Here is a 9619-nt window from a genome sequence, read left to right as displayed (position 1 = left end):
ACATAGAGAGGAGACAATTAAAGCAACTCCCAGGCTGTGGCTTGCATCAGATCAGCACGTGCAGCACCGCTCTCCCGGAATACAGAGCCGTTCCTTGATCGGCTTTATCCCCTCTTGTTTGATCTGGAACTTACACAATGAATATCTAATGCCGGCGCACTCGGTACCCGGCACTCCTTAAAACTGAATAACTGATTCCATTAGAAGGGCATTAGCTCTGTACGCTCATAATTAATCTCCTCAAGAGAACTAATAGTTCAAAAGACTTGTGTGGAGCAAGGACGTTTTACATCACACAGCTCATTTTTCCTAATTGATTAATTTAAAGCGATCTCTAGAGCAGAGTTTTGTGGCACGGAACCTTTTCACCCCACACACGGGGAAAATAAATAGCTATCAGCGAGCAACCAGACCCCGTTCCTCGAGCCCTGCGAAGCGGAGCACAAGCACAGCGTGCGCGGAGCCGAGAGAAGGCTCTCAGGAGCCCTCACCCGTGCCGGAGCCGGCGGCGCGCGGGGACAGTTCCGGGCAGCAGCCGCCTCCTTTCATTCTGCGGCTCCGCTCCATCCCCCGGCGCTCTCCTGCAGCGTTTCAAAGCAGAGGGAGCGTTTGACATACCCTCACTGCCGACCTCTGCCCCTTCACGAGCATGTTTTGGAGGGTAATGGCTCTTTGCTGGCAGACACGGCGCAGCCCGACCCCGCGCCCCGGCTGCGGCAAGGAGAAGGCGAAGGTGACAGCTCTGCCCTGTTTAACGCTCTGCAGCACCTCCCTGCGATATTTGCTCCTTTGTAGCTCCCTCCACGGCGTTTTCAATGCGCCTCTTGTTCCTTCCCCACTGCCGAGTCGCGGAAGGCACCGGCACATTTGACATCCTGCAGCTTCCCTGGGAGACCCTTCTCCCCGGGGCCTGGGTACCGCAGGGGGCTGCACGCTGCAGGGACGCCGCAGGGATTTCTGCTGCCTGGTCAGGGGTTGCCCTCCTTTCCTGCCCGGGTTTTGTATCGCTCAACTCAGCGCTGCCCTGGCCCGAGCGTTTGCCAACGGTGTGACGAGCGAAGCGCGTCAGGCGGTCAGTTTTCCAGGGTATCCTACCGAGGGGGGTGCGGGCAGGGAGGGACGAGGGACCCCGAGGCAGCACCGCTGTCCCACGGGAGCACTGCTGGTTTTGCGGGACGCCTCTCCGGTGGCTCCCGCTGCTCCGGCAGTCGCAGCCCCGCACCGGGACACGGCGGCCCTCAAGCCCGCACCGCTGGGCCGGGGCTGTGTCCGGGGCCGGGCAGGGGAGGGGGAGGAAAGGGGCTGCGTGCGGACACCTCAGGCGGCCGCCCCGGCCCTGCCGTGCCGAGGGCTGGAGCACAGGCCCTGCGGGAGGATGGCAGAACCCCGAAGGGCTGTCGTCTTCGCGGGAGAGGATGACGTCTATCATGGCCCTGAAAGCAGCGGGCGCGCAGGCGGGAGGGCACCGACGTTACCTGGAGATGCCGGAGGCGACATCACCCGCAGGAGAAGGCAGCGAGGAGGGAATTCCTCCTGACGGTCCCCTGCCTGGGGACTAAACTCCCATTAATTGAACGCTGTCTCGCTGCGCTTCCGACGGCTTCCCAGAGAAAACTTTTATTGTGAACACAGAGCTCTGTGTAGCTGATATCAATTACTTTTCAGAACATGATTTTGATCCCAATGCTGCTTCACTGGATCAGTAAATAGAAAGTGCGCTCAGAGAAAAACGGCCTTTTTTTATAACTGGTGAACTGCTATTGCTGCTGACGAGAGAAACCACCCAGAGAGCGCGGGATAGCGCATATGACGGATAACTAACCACAAGTATCATCTGCTAAACTGAAAACCGTAATGTTTGCTGTGTGAACCGAACATTAAGGTGGCCTTCAGCCACGGCCGCGGCCCCGGGGGTGCTCAGTTAGCTGGATGGTGCCGTCTTCTTTAAGTTATTTGATTAAGTTCTTATAATTGGAATTAAGAAAGGAGTCCTTTTACTAAAAAGTGAAGCCACAGGAAAGACGAAAGTAACAAACCCAGACCCCCAAACAAGGCTTTGCTGCTGAGGAGATCCCGGCAAGGCGTTCCAGCGGGATGAGCCGGATCGTGGGGGATGCCCCGGAGCAGGGGCTGGAGGAGCGCAGCAGCTGGGGTTTGGCTGCTTATCGAGGAAGGACTCGGGTACCGCAGAGCAGGACCCAAAGGGGGCGGCTGAAAGCGCTGAGGGCAGAGCGCTGGCTGGAGGGGCAAGCGTGAACAGCTCTGCAGGTGCCCTCTGCCAGTGCCCGTGAACCCGCAGCATGGCAAACCTTCCGCTGCCGCGGCTGCTGCCTCCGCCAGGTTTTTACTGGCACATAAATCACTTGCAGAAAAGTTTGAGCACAGTTGAAAAGAGGCTTTTTGTCTTCAGAGCCGCAGCAGCTGCCTGACTGCAGCTACTGTCGTGTTGACTGTTGCGTTTTCTGCAGAACTACATTTGCTGGTCTCAGAAACCGTGTTTTAGTTTCAAGCTGAAATTGTTTTCTCTGTGCACCCGGCTTTGCCCGTGCAATCTGCTGCCGCAGCAGAGAGCGACGGGCTCCGAGCGTGGCTATTTCGGCTCCAGAGCAGGGCTGTGCCATTGGCGGTTATTATTACCATCAGACGTGTCTTTGTGCCAAGTCCCGGAGTGAAATCCCCATTGTACCCGATACCCTCGGGTATCCCAGAGCTCTAAATGAAACATCGGCCCCTTTCCCGGGGGAGCTGCAGGTCGGCACCCCCGGCGTGCAGCCGCAGACCCCGTCTTGGCAGCGCAGAGCTGTCATCCTTCAAGAGTTTGATTAAAACCAGAGGAGCTGCCTCTGGCGCAGGGAGCTTAACACCCCCCCTTCCCTCTGCCACGGATGTGTGGGTTTTACCCCCGACACCCCAGTTTTGAGGGTGGAGGGGTCAGTCCCACAGAGCCCTGCGGGGACCCCGGCACGGCTGTCGTGGCAGAGCTGTGATGCTCTGCGGCAGCACCGAAAGGTGCTGGAACACGGCGTGGGGGAGCCCGGCCGAGACCTGGCCGGGGGGTGGCTTGGGCAAACGATCCCGCGGGGACAGGTCCCCCCCAGCACGCCGGCGTTCGCGGGGAGGCGGAGGTACGGGAAATCTCCTTTCTTGTAATTAAAAGGGGATTCAAATGAAACCGAATTGCTCATTGTGCTCAGACCCGGGTATCAGAGGAACACGGTGTATGCTGGGTTACAAACACACCTTATTTACAGTAATGCCTAAAAGAACAGACAGCCCTTAATAGCTGCCGCAAATGCTACATAATGATTTTCCGTTATTTAATTCTCCAAGAGGTTTGATAGCTTTCCATAAGTCAAGGTTTGTTTGCCTTCCCTTGAATGTCACACATAATTCTTGTGGAAATGTTTATTTGCCTAATGCAACTTTTAGTGTCCAGGTTATTTATTCCTTCGGTTTGTCAGCTAAAAAGAGAGCTACCTTTAGCCTCAAGCCTGATTACTTAAAGTAATATGGTGGCTCAGGCTCTTTCATCTTCTCAGCGTGACTGAAATGCATTTACAGCTGAATGGCTTATCACAAAAAAAATATCTAATTTTAAAAAGTATACTACATTTTAATACACTTTGTGTTGCACATAAGTAATCTGCAAGCTAAAACCTGATCAGAAACATCTATTTTGTTAACAGTGAGGATTAACCAGTATAGGGAATATATATAGGGAAATGCAGAATGAGGGAACTACCGGTTTTTCATTACTATTATTTACGTGACAAGTCCCCAGGAGGCCTCACTCATCACACCTCGCCGCAGACGTGGAAGATCCATACATCCACATCACCGGAGCGGTCCCCAGTTCAATCCAGAGCTGGAAGCCCCTTCCCCAGCACCCCACGCCCCCGGGCTGCGCCGCTGCCCGCCCCCCACTCCCTCCGGATTTCTGCTAAAATCGCAAAGGCTCTTCCCGGGTCTGAGCAATCCGCCCCACTGTCCTCCCCCCTTCCTACAGCTCCCGGGCCAGCGGGTCCCAGTCAGTCCCCTTTTCCACTGGGTTTTCCTGTTAAAGCTGCTCCAGCTCCAGCCCAAGTCCCGACTCCCCGGAGGAGCCACTGCTGTGGGCACACAGGGCCCGATGCTCCCAGGAACCACCCGCTCATCGGCCTCCAGAACACAGAGCTGCTAAAAAAAATACAGAAAAACCTGCTAGAAGAAATTACTGTATGTCAGAAATAATACTTTGCCCCCGGACTTTCTGCTCCCACTGACAATGAATCATCGTTTGGCATTAAGCAGCCACAGCTTTGTTATTAACAATCAATACCATTAAAATACACCTAAAACTTGACTAAATGTAATTACGGCACATCAAAGAATATTACAGCTTAAGGGGTTTCAAAGACCGCTCTGTGAGGATGTGGCATCGGCTCCCTGCAGCCGGCCGGAGTGCGAAGCAGCTTCGTCACCACGGCGAGACGGGGCAGCGGCACCAGCGGGCAGATGCTCAGTGACAGCGCCCGGGGGGGACCAGGGGGATGGATGGGGTCGCTACGAGCCGAAGGAACGTCCCCCCGCATCCGTCAGCACCGCCCAGCACAGGCACCGGCCCCTCCGTGCCGGGAGCTTAATTTAGACGTTCAACACTGCAGAATTAACTGGATGCAAAATAGCAATTAGCATAACAATCCTTCCTGCAATTAAGTAAAAAGGGGCTCTGTCCAAGAGGAAATTATAGAGTGAGGACTTCTCGCGCTGTCGCCCGCGAGCGCCGGGCTGGCTGAAGGGCGCTCTGCTGCACGGCGCCCGCCCCGTTCCGGACACCGAAGAGGGTGGGTTTGGGATGGGGACGGGTCCTTCTGTCTGTAGTCTTATTTTGATGCATTCTTTGTGCGTGCATTAGACTCCAGCTTTGTGTGCAGTGTGAGAATGAATTAGACTTTGCAAGCAAGCTGTCACCTGCTCTGAGAGGTGTGAAAAAATTATGAGCTGCATTGTGCTGGAAACTACAAATAGTGCTTACTCCCAGGAATAAACACATACATTTGAGCTATGAAGTTGAAATTAAGTTGTATACAGAATGTAGATTTATTTGGTGGGTTTGCGAGGAATTGGCGTATTATATAGTTTCACCCATGGAAATTAGGGCTCCTGCCCATCATTCATAAAAATAATCACATCTATTACCGTGCTTCTCCCACGGCTCCAGGTATTTGCGAATCTAACCCTGTCCACCCCTTCCAGACATGGCTTTAAAAGACCAGAGGACACAGCCACCAAAGGGGCCTTCAGTGCTGCTGGCCCCGGGGCTGGGCCACTGGCCCCTCTCATTCACGAGACCTAGGGGCCAATGTGTTGAAGTGACGCCCCTGACATGGTTTCCGAGGGCTGGCTCGGGCCGGCTGCGCACCCCGCGGAGCACCTCGGGCCCCTCCAGCCCGGCCTCGAGGAACGGCCCCGACTGCCCCGGGAGGGGACACGGCTCCGTCCTGCCCTCCTCCTGCCCCGTCACCCACCGCGCAGACAGAGCGGTTCATGCCTCGTTTGCTTTCTGTGCTCTCGATGCAAAGCAGCACAGATGGAGAAAGGTTACCTATTTTTAGCCCCTGACACTGCGCGCAGTGTTTTCCCTCGGATGGGGCTGTCACAACACCTCCTGCTCCCGTGCCAGGCTGGGCTGTGGTCACCCCAGGGACACGCAGAAGCAGGCAGAGCTCCTGCTGGGACAGCTCTGCCGGCGAGGCTCAACCGCCACGGTAATTCATCTGCCGGCAAAGCGGCCAGTTTACGCTGGTTGCAGGCAGCTTATTTTTGTGATGCCATTCCCATGTGCTGGAGTAGAGCTATTTCTGTAGGGAAAGAAAAGGCAGAAGGCAGCGTGTGAAACCCCTGAAGACTGACTAGTCTTTCTGCGGAAACCCACAATCCTTCCTTCCAGTTGCCTGTTTTTCCCCCAGAAGGAATAGTAACATCTTCTCCCTGCACGATGTTAAGAGAACACTGTTTTCATCGAGTCCGAGCTCAGCCTCGGGCTGCAGCCCCCCGAGAGCCCATCGCTCCCCCGCCGGGAGCCCACATCCAGCACCGTCCCACCGCACCTCTGCCGTGTCCCCGCCTGCCCCCGGGTCCCCCTGCGCTGGTGCAGTCCCGGTGCTCCGCAGGGAGAAGGATGCGCTCGTTGGTGCATCGTCCGCGTTGCTGCCTCCCGCGTCGTCCCGCTGCAGGCACGGACCGACCGGCAGCGACCCGGGAAGGAGCAGAGGGCTGGTGCGTGTGGGGCACCTCCCCTCGCCCTCTGCAGCCCGCGGCCACGGGTAGACCATGGCTCCTCCGGGCTTCGTCCCAGCAATAGCGCGTCGTCCACACACCGTGGGGTGGACCCTCAGGTGGTGGCAACGGCAGCTTCTGGCGGCCTCGGGGGCTGCCTGGGCTCACGGATCCGATCCCTTGGAACTCAGTGGAAATTCGGAGTCCTTTTCAGTTAGTTTCAGACCCGAGAGCAATTATCTGGTGTGACTCACCAGCACCCGGTGGTGTCTCCCCCTCTCCTTTCCCAATGACTGTTATTATGACCATCGAAACGGCCCTTGAAGGATGTGCTGCTCCTGACAGACACCTAATTGCTCTTGCAGCTGGAGGAGGAAGGTCACAGCACTGAGGGTTTCCAGGATCTGTTCCTTCTAACGCCTCCTTACCGGAGGCGGGAGGATGCCCAGTTTGCTCCAGAAAACCCTGTCCGTGTCCCCGCACCAGCCGTGACCCCAGAGCCGCCCGCGCTGACGGGGCGGCAGCCGATAACCGGCTTTATGGTCGGTGCTCTGCCAAAAGCGCGCTGGGGACGCGGGGAGAGGGGCGGCGGGCGCTGCCAGGAGGGACAGCAAGGCCAGCGGAAACGTCGCGAGTGTTTCTCACTGACGGCACAGGAGAGAGAACCCACTTGTAGAAACCTCATTATTTTGATTTAAAATATTTCTTTGCAGCCGGTCGGTCATGAAGGAGCGCTTAAAATTATTTTTAAAATTAGAGTTGCTTTTTTTCATGCCACAAACGTGCCAGGAACACGCCGTGAATGTCCTGGGTTTGCTGTAACAGTGAAATTGCTGAAATCGATCAACCAGTGGCAAATGCGTGTATCCAGGAGTGATCTGAAGGTTGCCAAATGCAAAGCATTATTATTTTTAAAATAACTGTTAAAAATGCACCATCTTAAGCATTAAAATTGCTTCTATTAACACACATCCTGTTGACACGTTTTAACACGGATTATTTTCCTGTGAAATCCGCGTGAGCCTGGAGCCAAACTGCCGGGGTTTTTCATGCAGTTGGGATCAGAGAAGAGGTGGGAAGGGAAAAATAGAGCGCATTCGGTCAATTCGAAAATCACAAGATAGAATAAAGCCCCGAGATCCCGCTGCACAAAGACGAACCCGGCCGTAAACCTCCTCCTGTGCCTTCGCCGGGGGACACGGGCTGGACGGCGGCTGCGAGGAGGGACCCCGAGGGTGTCTCGGGGGGGACGAGGGCCAGCCTCACCCCTGCCTCAACTATGTTAAAGCATCCGATTTTTGCAAACAAGGGGAAGGAGAAGCTGAGGATCCGCAGAGGGGCTACTGTGTAATTAATCTTTAAACATTAAAAACTAAAATTATATGTTCCTTATTGAAAACGGGCACTTAAGAGCTCACAGTCCTGGAAGCATCTCAAGGGTAATGGCAGCCACTCATTAAAGCAGACAAAGGAAGCACGGGCTCTAATTTGTCTTTAGTCAACTGTCTTGGGCTTGAAGGCCGTGGCGCTGGTGAGAAATGCTGGTAAAGTAATGAAGAAATTAAGGGGCTTCTAAAATTAAGCAAAATGATTTTATCTCTGTCGCACGAGGTTGATCTAAATATAAACAGAAAGGGAAACATCTAAAGCATTAGAAAAACTCTTAAGAATCGATCCTTGCACTTTATTATCTAATTTTTGTTAAATAATTCTAATATAATAACCAAATGGATGAAATTTTTCTTTCTCTTCCTCAGTTTTTATTAATTTGCTGTATTGTATTTCGATAGAGACTTACATGCTTGCCCAGAACAATCTACCTGTTCCCTAAGCAGGCCCGTGAAACGGTGCCACTTATCTGTTGCTTTTGAAAACGAAATCTTCCCAAGAACATGCACGTTGGGGATTTTGACAGAGTCTCGAGGTAAGAAAGCAGCTCCCCTCCGGTCCCCAGCCCGCAGCAGCAGCGGTTACCAGCTCAGCGCATTCACCTTTTAGGACTTCATGTTGTGCCTCAAGAAAGGCCACTGAAATCAACGGATCATTTCAAAGGATTCTGGATTACTCCCTAATAGCTTCGGAGCCTGCAAAGTGCTGAAGGGCAGGAGACCCCATTAGATTCTCCGAGACCGGTCCCCTGCTTGCTGCAGAGGAAGAGCACATCCTCTACACACCTTCCCCTCTTGCTTCTGCCGCCGCGCGCACTAAACGGCCCATCAGCATCCTCCTCCCCGCTGCGGGCGCCGCGCAGGACCCCTCCTCGCGCCCCTCGTACGGGGGAGCGGCGTGCCGGGCGTTCAACAGGGGCCGAGCATTTGGCTCAGCACCCCTCGGGGAACAGCGCTTTTGAAATCTATAGGGTTGAAAATGGCCTGTATGGATTTTCTATTTCCTTTGCATGTCAGGATGGAGATTACATGCTCATTTCTCGGAAGCTGAGGAGCTGCACACAAAAGCCTTAACGACGCCTATTGTCAGGGGAGAAAAACATTCCCCATCCATCTTCGATCAGCTTCATCCGAGCCCTTTGAAATTTTGATTATGCTCCAGTACAATGAGAAGTACATGATGATGGGGGACGACATTAGGGACAGAATCAAGGGGTGAGCAGTTCATTGCGATAAAAATACAGGGTTTCTTTGCCTGCAAAAAGCAGAGAGCTGCTCCCGCTCCGCGGGCAGTTTCCAGGGTGCAAATACCCAGGTCCAGGGGATTCACAGAAGCAATTTCTCCTCCAGACAGTTCCCTTTCGTGCCAGCTCCTGGGTTCAGCCAGGACAAAGAGGACCTACACAGGAATGTGTCAGAAATCACAAAATGTTGGCTTCTGGGGCTCTGGGAAACACCTGCTATCCTTCACAGTGATCAGTCGCTTCTCAAGTATTTCCATTTTTCACGTGCACTAATATGCAGCTGTTTCCTCTATGTATTTCCTCTACACTGATCCCCTGTGCTTTATTTAGTGACTTACAGTGTACTTCTCTACCCACACTAATGGCATATTGCATTCACATTAATGCTGAGTTAATTCTTCAGTATTAGTATCCAGAGATTTCATGATTGGCTACTTAGTTTAAAATAATTATTTTTATTGTCAGTCATATAAATCTAGCAAAATAATGAAGCATCAAGAGATTAGGCACTTGGTACTAATAAAACATACCACACAGGTAATAATAATATAAACAAGGTATGGGAAACAATAAAACACGCAGGAATTTATTTCTACCCTTAATGCAACGACCTTCATGACTCTCTCCTGAGTTAGAGAATGACTTATTTCCTTCAACTGAGTAAATGCGTTGTGTTGTGGGACTTCTCTCCTGTCTTTGACGTCCCTCACTCTCCCTTCCCGTTGAGGT

The sequence above is a fragment of the Vanellus vanellus genome (assembly GCF_965231255.1).
Source record: "Vanellus vanellus genome assembly, chromosome: 22".
Taxonomy (NCBI): domain Eukaryota; kingdom Metazoa; phylum Chordata; class Aves; order Charadriiformes; family Charadriidae; genus Vanellus; species Vanellus vanellus.
The sequence above is the reverse complement of the archived record's forward strand: the minus strand, read 5'-3'. Positions refer to the sequence as shown.